General features: G+C 44.3%; 1 protein-coding gene across 1 annotated transcript in view; it reads right to left on the bottom strand.

Annotated features, from left to right (window-relative positions):
* Nucleotides 1–17,339, bottom strand: part of LOC138566785 (cytochrome P450 2F2-like) — a 541,781-nt gene that overhangs the window by 472,366 nt on the left and 52,076 nt on the right. The gene's annotated exons all lie outside the window — the stretch shown is intronic.

The raw sequence follows: 17,339 nt of genomic DNA, 5'->3' as shown, positions 1-17,339 counted from the left end.
GTTGGTTTATAGTTAAACCAGAATCCAAGATGACACCAAGCATTTTTAGATGAGAACTAACCGTGATGAGACAATTTGAAATAAGAAAGTGAGAATTCTGTATATCCAATTTCTATACTCTCTGTGGTGAGCCTAACATCTTGAGATCTGTTTTATCATTCTTCAGTGGAAGCAAATTCAGAATTTTCCAATTTTGTATGATATCATAGATGTTATTAACAAGAGATATGCTAGAACTGTAGTCTCCACTAAGTTTCAAGACAATCTGAGTATCGTCCGCATAATTTGTATACATGCTACTGGCTCTATCAAGCATGTCAAACAGCAGACAAGTGTATATATTGAATAGAGTGGGCAAGAGCCAAGCGCCCTTCGGTAATCCACAAAGGAGGGTATCCGAAAGGGCTTTAAAGTTACCAACGACCACACGTGCTGATCTAATACCAATAAATGAGGCAAACCAAGAGTTGTAGAGTCCAAGCATTTGACTAGGTGATTCAACCGACCCCGTGAGAGTGAATGGTCCACCAAGTCGAATGCAACCAATAAGTCAAGTAAAATCAAAAGAGCTAGCTTGCCCTTCTCAACTATTTCTGTGAGGTTTGAGTGCAGATCAATCGTAGCAGTTTCTGTGCCGTACTTGGCATGACTGACAGGGGCTAAGTAAGCTGTAATGTTCAATGTGATCTTGAAATTGTAAATAGGTAATCCTATACAGTATTTGTTATATAAATGGCACATTGGTAATGGGACGATAGTTATTGACATTGCTGGGGTACAATGTGAGCTTTTTCAAGATAGGTTTTATCCAAACCTCCTTCAGGCTGGGAGGAACAAAGGATGTATTAAACGAGGAGCTTACCATTTGAAGGAGAAGAAGATGTACAGAGTCTTGAATAATACTATAAGGGCAGAAATCTGAGGGACATGATGTGGGCTTAAGTTCTAGGACGATCTTTCTAATCGCGTCTTCAGAGGATAGTGAGAGTTCACCAGGAGTTGCTGACCTGAACAGGGTTGTTTTTTTCTTTCTTACCTTCAGGCTTCCTTAAATCTTTAAACAATTATTTCTTGTCAGATTTGGCATTTGCAATTCTGGTTTCAAAATATGATTTCTTAGTCGAGAACAACACTTTCTTGAAGTGAAGGGCTCCATCTTTATACTTGTCATGTGAATCAGGGCATGGGTTTTTCCTCCTTGTTCGTTGTAGTGAACTTTTCTGTTTCCTAGCATCTAATAAATCATCAGTGAAGATAATATAAGTGGAAGATACTACAGTCTTCTTTTTTTAATAAAAGAGGGGCAAGCATGTGTATAGCTGATGAGGTTGTATCAGTAAATTGTATAACCAGTAAACTGATGTCATTGTTTGAGCCACAAGTATGTTCCAAGTGAGTCTGAGATGCAGGCATATAAATCAGACTGTGGCATATTTGTTTATATTTCTAGTTGAGTATTACCGATTAAGAGGAACTTCTTTACAGATAGCATGGAGTGTTCAGGTCGAACAAGATGTAAAAATGGTCAGGCCAATAAAATGGTCAGACCAAGGGCATGGCTCAATAGTAGGAGAAGATACAGTGAGATTAAGGTTCAGGAGGCAGTCTAAAATATAGCCTTTTACATGAGCAACAGAGTTGACTCATTGACCAATATTTCCAAGAGAATCTCTCAACAAGGAGGCCCGAGAGTCAGATCAGAATTGTCATGATCCCACACATTCAGGTGCCCAAGAATGAGTGTATGAGTAGATGCATTGTTAAATGGCTGTGTTTGCAGCCACATATGAGGCAGGACTGTGTTTGTTTGCCTACCCGCAAAAATGAACGGTAGCTGAGAATAAATTACCCGTATTGGTGATGGGATTATTCTTAAACAACTCCTCTCTTGGCTTTCGATGTGGTTCAATGCCTTGGCAGGAGTGCAGTGTGACAATGAATGTGAACTATAAAGGATACAGAAAGTGGAGAACATTCCTTAGTTTATCCATTTAAAACTTTAGATTTTAGAGTTTGATCTCTCATATATGGGATTTAATTGAGAAGTAATGGGAAAAAAGTGATGCTGGGGTGTTAAAAGAACCATTTAAAAGATGTATTCTTGCACAGGAAATTAAGAAAGCTGATAGATCAAAATATGAATGACTTATTTTCAGAGGAAGAAATCCCCAAAGGGAGAGGACTACCTTGGTTTGGGTCTAGTTTAATGCCAGACTATTGTATGTAATGTATCATGTATCTTTTTGAATGAACTGATGCATTTCTCAAAAAAGCCGCGCACATCAGAGTTACTAAACAGAACCATTTGTACGGAAGGTGAGGGTAAGCTAACAGCCAGAATTTAGGCTAAGCTTATTGAGGGCACTTTGGGGTGGCCAGGGTGGCACAGAGAATGTGGGAAAACTTACTGCAGCAGTGAGATTTGGAGTTGTTATTAAACCTCTACACCAGATATAATGTATGCCGGCTTCTATTACACGGCCAGCAGTAGCAGCCGTGTAGTTATGGTTAAGTTGCTCATCTCATAGGAAGACCACTTTTTGGCCAGCTTATAACTTTGCTCCCCCTGGACGAATTTACATTAAACTTAGCAAAATAAGTATATGGTCCACTCTGATTTTTTTGGGGAGGTTTGGTGAGGTTTCGTATAGGGGGGCCAAACTTACAGGTGGAGGGGCCAATTTTTTTTTTCTCCATAGACTGAATGGACAAAAACTTTGCACACGCATACAGCCAAAACCGTTGGATGGATTTTCATGACATTTGCGGCAGGAGCGGCGGCTTGGTCCCGAAAGTGTGCTTTTGTGAATTTAGTGATAATCAGTGCTGTACTTTTTTAAAAGCAGGTAAAATGTACATCTCAAAAATTACTGCTATCTGCCTCCGCTCTGCGGTCCCATTTCCCTGTTCGCTCCGCAGTCAAAATCTGATTGGCCTAGAGTTTGGAATGCTTTCGGGAGAGATCGAATGCACCCAGTGGTTGGCTGGAGGGAAGCGTGATGTGTGTCATAAGTTTGGGAATGCCGCCATGCTGTAGCAGAGGACAGCGTGGTGCCAAATGGGGCTGCAAAACATGCATTCCGACATATGGTGATGGCGAGAGGGGATGGAAAGTGTAAGTGAGTGTATCCATGCGTACTGTGCCAATTTGCAGGTATCTTCTCAGGCAACTAGCTTGTATGGTTTCTGAAGGCAGCCTTCACTATGGCACGATAAGTCCTGAGGGAACCTATTTCTGTGGTGAGTGCTGGCAGGCTCAATTGCAGATGGGGAGTGGGTTGCACATGACATGGGCATTTTCCCATACGGTGTACTAGGCTGTGTTGTGTGTGGTAAGCCCCTAGCACCTTGAATGGATGGCTGGAGGCATTGCCCCAAAAAGTATGTCCACTAGTTGTAAGTAGGTTTCACATTAGCCTTGTGTGTGTGGTGTGTCAGCATTGTACATATTGTTGATTGAATGGGTGTGGTGATTGTTAGCACGTCCTACAGTTTTGGGTGCATGGCTGGCCATGACAGAGTCAACAGTCCTGCAGTGTGTCTGTTAGGCAGAATCATATTTGGGAACACCACACACAAGTAAGACTACAAGTGACAGTACAGATTCACTTTGCTACAAGCCTGTACTACACAGTAAAGTGGTAGCGATAGCTGAGCAGCCAGACATACCTCAAGAGTAAAGTGAGCAGTATCAGTAGTTACACAAAGAACAGAAATTACTATGATTCAAACAAACACTGACTCAAGGTTTCTGAGTAAAAGAATATACATTAATTTACACATCAATTGTAAAACAATTCACTAAAGTAAAGCAGTAGAAAAATCACACTCTTAATACACCACACACCACCCAATAGATTCTGGACAAGTTAAGCTCAAAATGAAGTGTGAGCAAAATGGCACTCCAGTAATTTGAAAGGGAGGGAAAGTCAAGGTTAGACAACAATTGAGCTGCACCAACAAGTCAGTAAGCAGGGCAATCTAGAAAAAGGCTACTACGGTGAGGAAATCAAATCAAGAGGCCTGAGCCAAAGTCAATTGTCGGCAGAGGATCACACAGTTCAGAGTAGTTTGCGGTTAAGTCTTTGCCAAGCGTTCGAAACGAGGTTGGTCAGAAGAAAAGTTACTTTAAAGAATAGAGAACGACAAGCCCTCGGATTGGCGAAAGATTTCATACACTTTCACTGCGGTCGGATGGAATGAACAACCGGGTTAGAACAGTACCTTAAATGAAGAAGAAGGCTGTAGCTTAGGCAGAAGTTCCTAGCAGGTGTTGCAGGCTCACAGTTCCTGAAGCGACTGTCGGACTGACATGAAGTAGAAAGACTTGAGGGTCCTGCACTGCCCAGGGAAGAAACTAGCAGTAGAGCAAAGCAACAAATAAAAGGTGCGCTCCTTAAAACCCATGCAGGGTCCAGTACTCCTGGCTATCCGGTTTACTGTAGCTGTGCACAGCGAATTCGACCAGAGGAGGGAGGCCTTGCTCGCAGTTTGGCGAACTGGTTGGTCCCACCAGCTCAAGGGGAGAAGATTCCTTGCAGATCTTCCCTGTCATCAAAGTTTGGAGATTCTGACCCGCAGCAGGGCTTCACCGGGAGGTTTAGTTATGGTAGAGGTCCTCTCAATCCAGTGGTGACTCTGCCTTCTCAGTCCCAGAGACCAGCTTTTTATGCAGTTTTCCCCCATACACACAGCCTGGCTGTCAATAACACAGCAGGGTGGCTGACCTGGCGGGACAGTCACCACAGCCAATCATACAGAGTGCGACATGGGTCTCCAAGGAGACCTTGTGCAGGGAGTCTCAAACCCTTCCCTCACATCCTGTCCCCCTCAGACATTCAGGTGCCTATGGAGGGCTTCTGTGCAGAAGGCCTCCAAAGAACAGCGAACAATGGAACCAAACCTGGTTTGGCGCGCAGAGTAAAACAAGAGAAAGACCTTTACAAACAGAAATGGCAAATAAACCCAGCCGGAACCAAATAAAAGTAAATGGGTTCCAGCGGATTTAAATTGGAGGCTACTAAGTTAGCCTAAAACAGTACGAAGGCTATTTAAATAGACAGTGCTAAGAATAATAGGGTAGATACCACTGCCACCAGCCAAATCTTAAAGAAAGGGGAACAAAATAATGTTCCATGAGAGACAGACAAAAAGGGATAACTATTAACCCTTTCCAGAACTCCATGTAAGATAGTTTGTACTAGGTCTGTGCATTTAAAAAGACTAATAAAGTCAATGGCAATTTTACATGTTCTGGGAGACAGTAGTCAGTCCCAGAAAATGAAGTTTACAGTGGTAAGTCTGAAAAAGACAACCCTGTGTCACTGCACTTAAGGTAACACACAGACAAAAGATGATGCCTATGGAGTAGGTGAGGCTCCACAGTCTATGACACAAAAATGTTAAACACACACAGCAAAACACATGTAAGAGTGGGAAAAAAGGCTCACACTCTTACCAGGTGAAAAAAATAAATCCAGCAAAGCTGCTGAGGGACTCAGTAGGTAAGGGTAATTAGCCATTCTGGAGAATTCTCCTTAACAGTGTCCACTGGGTGATGTGTTGGATTACTTTGTGTATAGAAGTGCAAAGGGTTCCAGTGGATGTTTTATGTGGTTGGGTTGTGGCCATAGCGCAGATTACAGAGTACTGCAGTGTATTATGATGTATTGCTTCTATGTACTTAATACACTGCTGGAAGCAGGGGCAATGTTCTGAAGGTTGTGCCCATTGCACACATTACTGAGTACTGTACTGTACTATGCTGTATTAGTTCTGTGTAGTTAATAGACTGCTGGGAGCAGGGGCAATGTTCTGAAGATTTTGTGGTTTTGATGACAGTAGAAAAATAGTATGTGAGTGGAAGTGGGTCGAGGTGCTGGAGGCTGTTTTATGTTTGTGGATTTTGCTACCTACCTACATGTTTGCATGGATGGCTGTATCATGGTGTGGAGGTTGGGTAGGAGTGCTGATGGCTGTATTGTGTTTTTGGGTTGTGGTACCTGGTGCCATGTTCTCTTGCATAACTGCATAACATTGTGGTGGGTGTGGCCAAGGCCTAGTCTCTTGGGTGCATGGCCAAAGGTTGTAGGACGTAGGCCTTGCAACCAAGAGCCTTGACCTTGGCTACACCCACCACAACGTTATGCAGCCATGCATACCAACACTGTGATATTGTTACATGTATTTTCTTTTCAATTCTTCGGAACATTGCCCTTGCTCCCAGCAGTTTATTAAGTATACAGACCCACTACATCATAGTACTGTGCAGTACTATGTAATCTGTGTGTATAGAAGTACATACTCGGATGGAACAACAATCACCACACCCATTCAACCAACAATATGTACAAAATCCTGACACAGCACACACACAAGGCAACAATGTGAAACCTACTTGCAACCAGTGGACAGGAAGGTGTACATAGCTGGAGTACTTGGCATCAGAAATGCACGATAACATGGTAACACTTGTCCATCTGATTTTCTTTTTGTAGCCACATGGAAATGGAAACCTCCCATACCTCTCTATCAACAGGGGAAGAGCGCATTGTAAAATAGGCTTCAGTGGAACGCATGAATTGAGACAAATCTGAAAGATTTCTTTCATGGGTATGTTTTTGCTTTCCCATACCTGCACTAAGTACATTAACACGTCCTGTGGATTTACTTGTCTATTTAACGTGCATGTACCATTAAAGCACAGTAGTCCAATTCCTGCCTTATTCCTGAGCCCCTGTAAGTATTTCCAGGATTGTGTGCATCATTTCTGTGCAGGCCTATTATTTGTAAACACAACTGGTCTGAGCCGTTTTAATAAATGTTTTGAACAATTAGTACCATTTGCAATACACCATTGCTTGCTACATTTGCATACTAATTGAAATCACTTGTGTAGTAAAATTTTAATGGACCAGGCAGTTTTGTGTCTGTGTATTTTTTTCTCAGTAGATTTTGTAAACGAGATTTCTTACAGTATAATGGTGTGTTGCTAACATTAGGACATGGTGGAAGGTGCTTTTGCAAGCAGGTCTAGAAATGGAGGCTAACGAATGCGTTCCCCTGTGCATTTGCACACTGGACAAGAGTTCACAGTTTATAGAATTTTATTTTTTTTGTTGTTGTTGACTTTTACATGGTGCTTGAAGAACTGCTGCAATGACTTCATAGAGTTGTGGCGACTGTTACAAATTGACGTGCAAGGCCATTCCTAGATGCCCCACATTGTTTCCGCACCATAGACAGTGGCATGTAGGTTTGCTGGGGATATTTGTGAAAGCAGTGTTTCTTCTTCCATTATGCTAATGTGTACCTTGTCATACCCTCGTACAGTGCTATGTATGGTAATTTGATTTCTTTGCTCTTGTTTTTATGATTTCTCATTGAAGTATGCCTCTGTGCTGGTGGTGTGCCTCCACTGACCTGTCCTGATGTTGTGAAGGTATCTATTCTGATATTGCATTTGCTTCTAAATAGTGATGGTAGTTTACAGAGTAATGTTGTTAGGGACTTCATTCTCATTAAAGTTAATTGAAAGATTTTTCATTTTAAGAGCATTGCACTGTCTACAACAGTTTCCACGTTTACTTTTGTGCGGTTGGGTTGAAGGGTTGAGCATGATTTCTCCCCTCTTGTTCTGAAGAACTCTGTGGTGGAGATTTGTTTTTAAAAATACTTTTTTGGAATGCTTCCTTGTGGTGTGATTAGCATTGGCACAAACTCCATTACCAGCAGTGACAGTTGCACTCTTTTCAGTACCTTTCACAAAATGTATTTTCATTTCTACATTTTGATAGAGACATTAAAGGTATGTCTTTTGTGTCCACCTCATAATGAGGCCCAATCTGTTTTTTAAGGGCATACTGACTGCATTTGGAGAATGCATTAGATAAAAGGGTAGGGGGATGTGTTGGCAGGAAGACTTAGGGCCTCATTACACGGTAGGCAGAGGACCAAGGTGCTATTAGCACCTTGGTCCATGCCGGTAAAATACCGGTACCGCTTGGGAGGAAAGGGGAATTACCACCCTATTCCAAGGTTGGCGGGGCGGTAATTTCCCCTTCCCCCATTGCCCTTCCCCATTCCCATTTTTGCCCCGTAATTAGCACCCTGGTCCCTTTGCGGCATTAAAGTACCAACCCACAAAAGGACCTCGTAGTAAGGCGGTAAGGGTTTACCGGTACACCCTTACTGCACTACGTGTAATGATGCCCTTAATGTGCGTCTTTAATTGCATGGCTTTGTATATGAATGGGGATTTGGGAGAATCAGAATTGTTGGTAAGGGGGTATGTGGTTCATTTGTAAGTGTACCATATGATGTGCCGTTTAGCTATTGTGTGCATTGGAGTAGGACTATTTACTTTGCAAATTGATTATTTCTAGTTGTGGAAGGGTGAGAAAAAGGTTGGGAAAGGTGTACAGTTTGGAAAGCAAAGTGTGTCTGTGTGTGGCATTCCATTAACTTTTCTGCACATATATGCTTGCTACATGAGTACAGCAATTATTACACTTCTTGGATTTATAAATCCACATTTACGATTGGTACTGTTGCCAATGTACAAATACATTTCTTTGCCTTTCTAACTAATGTTACATTCTGTGAAAGGTAAGTGGCAGGCACCCTGGTTTTATGCATGCAATGTATGTACTTGGTTTAGGTTGGCAGAATACATTCAGTGCTGCTTTTTTGCGATAACTTACGAATTTTGTACGAGATGCGTTAGTGCGGAAAGAAAATGGTACCATTGTCAGAAGGAAAGAAGAGAGTTCCTGTTTGGATATAACAATGGCTGATATGGGTAAATGAAAACTTTCAAAGCACATGCCATTGAAGTGGGCCTTGATTGTAGGTGATGGGAGGAATGCCAGTGTGCTTTTTCAGTACCTTGTGGAGGTTCAGTGCCAGATACCCTGCTCAGAGGCACTTATAACAGAGTTGTAAAAATGCTTTGCGTTGATGGGTGCCGATGTGGATGAATCTGGATGCAGAAAACTTGCATTGTTTCACATAACTTTCTACTGGTGGTGCTTTCAAATCACACGAGACTTGCACTCTGATATGTATCGGTACATATGGAGTATTATACAGAACTGACAGTGTTACATGCAAAGGTCTTGGATGTGATCGGTGGATCCGTGTGTGACTATTTAACAGTACCCAATAAGGGAGTGCTGGAAAAAAATAGTGGAAAGGGAAGAAGGACTGATCCTGCTTTACTGGGGCATGGCCCTCACGGTAGTTGGGGAAGCGCACGTGCCACATCCTGCCCTTCTTAGCATGCTGAGCATGGGAATGGGAATGTGGGGATTATCCAATCAGGTGCTGAGGGTGTTCTTCACAGGAAGGGGAGGTAATACTTTTTTCATTACTCTGTGTAGGGAGGCTGGCAGAGATGGAGAGACGCACAGTGTTGCTCGTGGGTGATGCCATTGTGCTAGATCTGCACAGATATGCCCTGGAAAGAGACTTTGATGGCAATTTCGATTTGAAAGGAGTGAAGGCTTTGTGGTGCAGCGTCGATATGTGCAGTTTTGGCGTTGTGCTTGACCTTTTCAGAGAAGTCGTCACTTTTGCTACTGTCCATGTTTTCGTGGTGCATTACGGAGCCCTGCTTTTGGGTTACATGGCTTGTTCACACATGTTCCGGCAACTAAAGTAGTTGATGAAAGCAGTGAAGTGTTTTTTTTCACTGCCAAGGTGGATTTCTCATCCATACCACCAAGAACCAAGAAGAGTATGGGACTATCCCAATGTACTTTGTCCCCAGTCAGAGGTCGGAAGGTGTCTTATCAACGGAAACATGTGGAATTTTTTGTGTGCTGCTGGGATGTTCTCCTGTGACATTGACAGCATTCATTCTCAAGATTGTGTGCCTTTTCAATGCAAATTACATTTCTTTGTCCACTATTGGAAATGGTGTTTTGTTTTAAAATATACAGGCTGTCCTGAAGAGTTTATTGTAAGAATGTGAGAATGTAAGAATGTGAGGAGGAGAAGAAAATAAAAACCCCTATAAAAACCAAAAAACAAAGGTGTTTGTTTAGAAGCACATAACGAAAAAAGGCTCTTTTCAGAGCCACCACTAAAGACGAAATCCTCTACCCTGGTTGAAATGTATCCTCCCACTCCCACACCATGCACCACGGATGCAGACAATGCAGTAGTTCCAGGATTGCACGTGTCGCATCCAGGGTTTTTGAGGATGGCAGGCATGGAAATGGGACTGTGGAGGCTACGAGATTGCTCAATAAGATTTGTGGGTATGATATGTACGTAGAGATTGTGGTAGAGGCTGTATTTGTAGACAGGAATTCAGAAGCCTATTGTTATGGCTGTGTGTTTTAGGAGGCACATTGTATGGATTTTGGGCAGTCCTAGACACATTAGCTGAATGTGCAAAACACTGTATGCAGTGGCTTCATTTTGGATTCTATCATGTGGATGTGCACTGGTATGGAGTATGTGCAATGAAGTGGCTGATTATGGTTCCTCTTTGTGCCATGGGATCACCCAGATATTATTGTTCTTCATTGTGAAGGGGAACATTTAGGGCATGTTACTGTAATTTTTCTGCAGTTTGCGATGAAGGAGGAACTTGGCCAAGTCATGCGTATGTTTCCGAACTCTTGCATACTTTTTTGTCACATAACACAGATACAGATGTGGCTGCATTCTTCTTGATTTGGTCTGCAAATGAAGAAAGTAAGGCACATCGTCAAGAAGGCTATTGTTGCCTTTTTCCGCCATGTGGCCATGTCCTACTATCATAATGGACATAGTGCATTTAATAGCACAAAGATTTTTCACACAAATGGCGTTCATCTTACTGATCCTGTCAATCAGGATTTTCTGCGAACTATCTAAAATGCATAGCTGCCCTTTTGGAAGTACAGGAAGCATTTTTCTAGTAGGTGTTGCACACTTCAATCCTTCGAAAACGCGAACAAACACGAAAAAAAGCCTCTTTTTACAGCCAGCTCTTTCTACTCAAACCGACTGCAATGTTTTTCATTGAGCCATACCTCACATTATTCACCACACAATCTGTGGAGTGTATAGGCTGTGCGGTGGCCTGCATCCTTTCATTGGCAATTCCATTTTTAATTGTTTACTTTTTACGTTTTGTATCTTTCTTGGTCTTGTAACACACAACACAGAAGGAAAGGAAGGGAAGGGAGGGTACGGAGAGGGGCAGCACCCAAAGGGATAAGATAGGGTAAGTGCAGAGAGAGGAATATGTTGGGTGGCCCTCACTTAAGTAGGCGGTAGTCATTGTCATGGTCCCGGACCAACCCTTCGCAAGCACTTCAAAGTAGATACCCCCTGAACAGTACAGTGTTGCAGTACATGCACAATACAATGACCCTTGACAGGTAAAGGTCTGCTGTGCAGCATATGGCCTGCAAGGATGCTTTAGGCATCTGCTGCCCTACAGGAGTGTCCTTGGTATTGGCAGGAGAAGATGCAGAGAATGCTGTAGAGGAAAGTAACCTACTGCATTTTTGGAAGGGCAGTACCCTGCGCACTGCTGCCTTGTGTTTCGATTTGAGGTGTCATCGCATGGAGGTGGTGTCGTAGCTGAATAAGTGCATCTCAACTGGTTAGCACAACATTTCAGCACATCTCCTAGGCTGGTAAACCACTTCCATACCCAGCAGTCACACCGGCTGCAGACATTGGGGATTTGCTCAACTTCATCCTAGAACTCCTCTTGATCCCTATGTACATCAGCACACCTGTTCTCTTGTCCAGGCCCTTCGGAAGGACGTGGTGGTGAGGGGGAGGGTGTGGGTGCTGCTGGCATTGAGGCAGCAGCTATGGTTGCCATTAGTTGCAAAGGTAATATAGCTCAGAGAATTTCTCCAAAAGCAATTCCAGCACAAAGCAATGTTGCCCGCTACTCTGCTCTGCAAACCCAAAAACAGAATGCTGAGCAGCTCTGGGATGTAGCATTTTGCAGGACTGCTGTGGAGCCCTTGCAACTGGAAAAGAGGCCTAAATCATTCAAACAAAGAGGTACATGTGCAATGGCACACTGTGGGGTGTTTGTAAGCGTGTACTTCCAAAATACCACTCCGTACATTGCAGAAAACAGTACTTTTGCAATGTTCGAGGGTCCGGATCGTGCCCCAAACAGTAAACAAATATTTTGGGGGTCAATCCAAGGTGTTATGAGCTGATATTCTGGCTTGCAGAGGTCCTAGACCGTGCCCTGCTTAATCTAGAGATGTTTGCAACTTTTTGACCCCAGCTTGGAGTTCGAAGTGTCAGGGGAGCGTGCTACTGTTCATGGAGCATTGCCCTGCACCCCTATAAATGGCTGTACCCTACTACCCTATTTTTCATGGCTGAATTGTTTTTGGCTCCTTGCTGAATTTCATTTTGGCTCCTTGCTGAAATTGCTTTTGGCTCCTTGCTGAATTGCTTTTGGCTCCTTGTTGGAATTCCTTTTGGCTCCTTGCAGGAATTCCTTTTGTGCTGTGATGTGTGTGCTGATCCAAATGGCAAGCATGGCTGCTGCTGGCTCCTGGCTCCTGAGCACCACCCCCAACACCACCACTACCACCTTTTGGAGGGCCTGGGGAGTGGAACAGGTGTGATGATGCAGAGGAGGATCAAGAAGTGAAAAACGCTGAGGTAGTGGAAGTCCCCACTACCTGCTGCTGGAGGATGTTTACCACTGTTCAGGGATATCCAAGGCACGTGTGGCCAAGGTTCGCTCCACTGAGTGCAGTATGGTTCTCAGTCGCAGCAAGCCTGGGCTGTACAGCTACGGGACCACCTCCATGCGGTGACACCTGAGGTCGAACTACAAGGCAGCAGTTTGGAGGGTCAACCCCTCCGATCAAGGCAGCAGGTTGAGTTCCTCTATCGCATGCTCCACATCTGCTCCTGTCACCACAAGGGACACTACTGTGAACAGTGGATCCCTGAACTGGCCTTGCAGGCCATATGCACTGCAGCAGACCCTTACCTTTTGGGATTCACCTTCCTGTGTGTGTACTGCGGTACAGTACTCTGCAGGGGGGAGCAACTCCGGAGTGCTTTCGAGGCTGTGGTCCGGGAGCTTGAGGGACAGTGTCCCCTTTTTCCATGATGCCCACCCAACATCTTCCTCTCTCCATCTGCCCCCGAAGAATTATTGGATATCTGATAAGGAACAAAAGATCTCCAGACATCCATCTCTACGTTCAAGTGGGTAGCTTCAGAGTCTGCGTGGGCCAAGAATGCCCAGTACACCATATTCCGCAGATATTTGGGTGAAGAACTGAAGGATGAATTAGCCAGGGTTTTACGGCCCACAACGCTGTCTGAACTTATTACAACAGTTCTACAAATAAACTTTTGCCTGTCGCAGAGACGCTCCGAACGGAGGAAAGGCCGCAGTACACTGTTCCCACCAGAATCACCAATACTTACACCCTTCTCACCAAAGCAGCTTAAAGAAGAGCCTATGCAAATCAGAACCATCTGAGGTCCTCCGTTTGCTGATGAACGCAGGAGACGTAAGGATCACAATCTCTTTATGTATTGCGGATCTGACAGACACCTATTGAGAGACTGCCCCGAAGTTCCTCTATGCCGGCTGGAAAACGCTCACCATCGGAATTAGTAGGGACACATTTCTGAGCGGAGTTACCCAGTCCCTATGTATCCATGTCAGTGACTTCAATCACGCCTTCTTAGGATAATCGTCTCATGTGGTGTTGGTGCAACTGGAGAACAAGCAAAAGGATGTCAATGTGTTGGCTCTGATTGATTGTGGAGCAGCCGGGTGTTTTATGAACATTATCTGGGCCAGCAAATCAGGGATAGAACGCATAGAAAAGGAAGAAGATCAAAAGGTCGAAGGAGTAGATGGCAAACCCTTGAGCTCTGGTCCTATAACCCATACTTCCACCAAGCTTATCATGACCATCATACAACACTCAGAAACCATACAGTTCGACCTCATCAGGGGGGCCCACTTCCCAGTGATCTTAGGTATATCCTGGTTATGCAAGTACAACCCCACCATTGATTGGAGGAATAACCAGTTGTCAAGTTGTCATTCGGATCCGACCATTGTCTTCAATCTTGCCTCCCATGGAATCAGTTTACTAACGTTAAGACCACGACTGCTTCAACTTCTCAGCCTTCAACTATAGGAGTTCATTCTATCCCTGCTCTTTTATGTGACTTTAGCAAAGTTTTCATGGAGAAGGACCAACAAGAACTTCCACCACATCGACCTGAGGACTGCGCTATAGAACTAGAAAACAATTCTCTCATGCCATTTGGCCACATTTTCTCCCTCTCACTCAAAGAGAAAGAGGTACTCAGACAGTACCTGGATATCAACATACGAAATGGCCTAATCTGACCTTCACGCTCACCAGCAGGGGCATCTTTATTTTTTGTCCCCAAAAGGGATACGGAGGAGCTCAGACCTTGCATCGATTATTGCGGTCTCAACCGTGTTACTATAAGAGACCGGTGCCCGATGCCTCTTATAAAAGATGTCCTTGAAGAAGTTCGAGGAGCTGTGATATTTTACGAACTGGGAACTGCCATCTTCTCTGGGTCCGCTCGGGGGGTTGAATGGAAGACTGCCTTCTGTACCCCATTCGGGCACTATGAGTATTGTGTGATGCCTTTCGGCCTTGTGAATGAATAGTCTACATGGATAATATTCTTACTTTCTCTGCCTCTCGCCAACTTCACGAAATACACCTAAGTCCTGTTGCGTCTGAAGGAAAACCACCTCCTGGTCAACCCGGACAAATGTGTTTTTTACGCAACCTCTGTACCTTATTTGGGTTTTGTGTTGTCAATTCATCTCTAGGTTTTCCACTAACATACTATGAATCACAGCACTGCTAAAGAACCCAGCCACCTCGTTCTCATGGACCAAGGAGGCAGAGAAAGCCTTTCATCAGCTTAAAGAACTGTTCTGCAGTGCACCCATTTTACGCCAGCCTGATCAAGATCGACCCTTTATAGTAGAGGCTGACGCATCTGCCACAGCATTAGGTGCGGTGCTGTTACAGGATTATGATGGTATTGAGCACCCTGTGGCCTATGTATTTAAAACTCTTACCCCCAGTCAGGCCAACTATTCTGTGATAGAAAAGGAATTATTGGCTATGAAAATTACCTGTGAAGAATGGCGTCATTTCCTGCAGGGCGCTGCTCACCCTTTTTTGCTTTACAAAGACCACACAAATTTACAGCTTATACAGCGGATGGAGTGTGTCAACTTGCGCCAAACCCGGTGGGCACATTTGTTTTCACAGGACGATTTCATTCTATCATACCTACCGGATTCTAAGAATTTTCTGACTGATGCTCTTTCTAGGATGCCTGATAAATTATTTGTTTTGGATAACCCACTGAATCCAATGTTTCCTCTACAGAAGATCAACAGTCAGGTATGCTCTTTCTTGAAGGGGGTACAACATGCCACCAGTGGTCTTCAGTCTCCACATAAAGGAAGGGCACATGATGTCAGGTTTGAAAAGGATAAACTGTGGTAGATAAACAATCAATTTTTCCTGGCAGACTTGGCTTCCAGGCACAATGTCCTCAAATGGTGCCATGACGGTCATGGGGGAACCCGGAACACTCTTGACCTTATCCAAAGACAGTTCTGGTGGCCATATCTTTCCAAGGAAGTCATTGAGTATGTTTGTACTTGTCCAGTCTGTTGTCATGCCAAATACAATCTACAATGTCCAGTAGGCTTAATCCATCAAGAACCACCACCAACCAGACCATGGAGTCTGCTCACAACAGACTTTGTTGTGGAACTCCCTCCCTCTGAAGGTTGTACTGCATCATGTTGACAGTGGATACCTTTACAAAGATGGCCCATTTCTCCCCCCTCGCAGGGTTATCCACTGCAGCCGATATGGCCTCAGTCTTTACTAGAGATGGCTTTCGTCTGCATGGCTTACCAGATAAGATAATATCTGATCTTGGAAGACAGTATAACTCACGCTTCTGGAAAGAACTGTGTAAGGGTCTTGGCATAGAGCTTGCAATGTCTTTAGGTTACCACCCTCAAACTAACGGTCAGACTCAAAGCCTTAATGCATCCCTTGAACAGTATCTACGCTGTTATATCAACCATCAGCAGGACAACTCGGTCGCTCTTCTGCTCCCAGCTGAATTCACCTACAATAACACGCAGCACAGCACAACTACTCTTAGCCCATTTTACTGTTCCTACAGCTTTCCACCAGGATTTCCACCTACTCAGGTCACTTCTACCTCACAGGTTCCATCTGTAGATGCTGTTTTAGCCAATATTTCTGAAGCCCACCATTTTGCTAAGGAAGGTCTACTGGACAGTCAGCGCAGATTTAGTGCTTAGGCTAATCTACGTCGATTGCCATCACCCTCTTGGGACAAGGGCACAAAAGTCTGGCTCTCTACTAAATATCTGCCCCCGCTGGGTTTGTCCCTCCAAACTATCTCCAAGGTTCCTCGGCCCTTATCCTATTCTGGACCATATTAATCCAGTTGCCTACCGGATACGACTACCCCACCATATGAGGCAGATTCATCCTGTATTTCACTCCTCTCTGCTCAAAGAATACAGGGATGACTGGTACCACCGATCCTTGCCTGCTTCTCCTCCAGTTTCGGATACATCCACGGAGGAGTACAAAGTGGGAGTTATCCTGGTTCACTGGAAGGGCTATGGTCATTCGGAAGATTCCTGGGAACCTGTGGCTCATCTTCATGCCCCCAAGTTGGTTTGTCAGTTCCATCGTCGAACCAGGATAAGCCCAGTGGACCGGCCTTAGGAAGGTGACATACTGTCATGCGTTTCCCTTGCATGCCCTTGCATGCCTTCATGGCGGCTATGGAGCGCTTGGAGGTTGCACCACCATTAAGCTGTGCCACCATTAGTTTTCCACTTCCTTGTTGCTCGCTCTAGTCTTTCTGTGTTTGTTCCTCTCTTCTGTATTTAGCCATGCCCCTTTGTGCCGCTCGGAACGTTGCAACCCCTTTGGTTTCCGCTCTTGGTTTAACACGCTAGCGTACTTCTCTTGTCTCTGTGTTTTCTTCCTGCTTTCCCCACTAGATTTATGAGCAGGGTTTTCCTAAAAAAAAATTCTGGTCTCGTCCCGGTTTTTCGCTCATCCACTTGTTGGTCTCTCTATCTCGATCTCTGCTCACCCGTCTCCTTTTGTCCCTTTTGCTCCCCTTTCTTTTCCTTCCTCACTACTTTGGACGTCCCATCAGTGTTGGTGTTTTACTTACCGTCCTGGTCCTTTATCCACGATCTTTACCTGAGTGGCCTTACTGCCTTTCTGCTCCGTGCCACTGAGTGTGCTGCAGGGAATTTT

This window comes from Ambystoma mexicanum, chromosome 2p (genome assembly GCF_040938575.1).
Source record: "Ambystoma mexicanum isolate Mex_15411 chromosome 2p, UKY_AmexF1_1, whole genome shotgun sequence".
Classification (NCBI taxonomy): Eukaryota; Metazoa; Chordata; class Amphibia; order Caudata; family Ambystomatidae; genus Ambystoma; species Ambystoma mexicanum.
The sequence above is the reverse complement of the archived record's forward strand: the minus strand, read 5'-3'. Positions and strand labels throughout refer to the sequence as shown.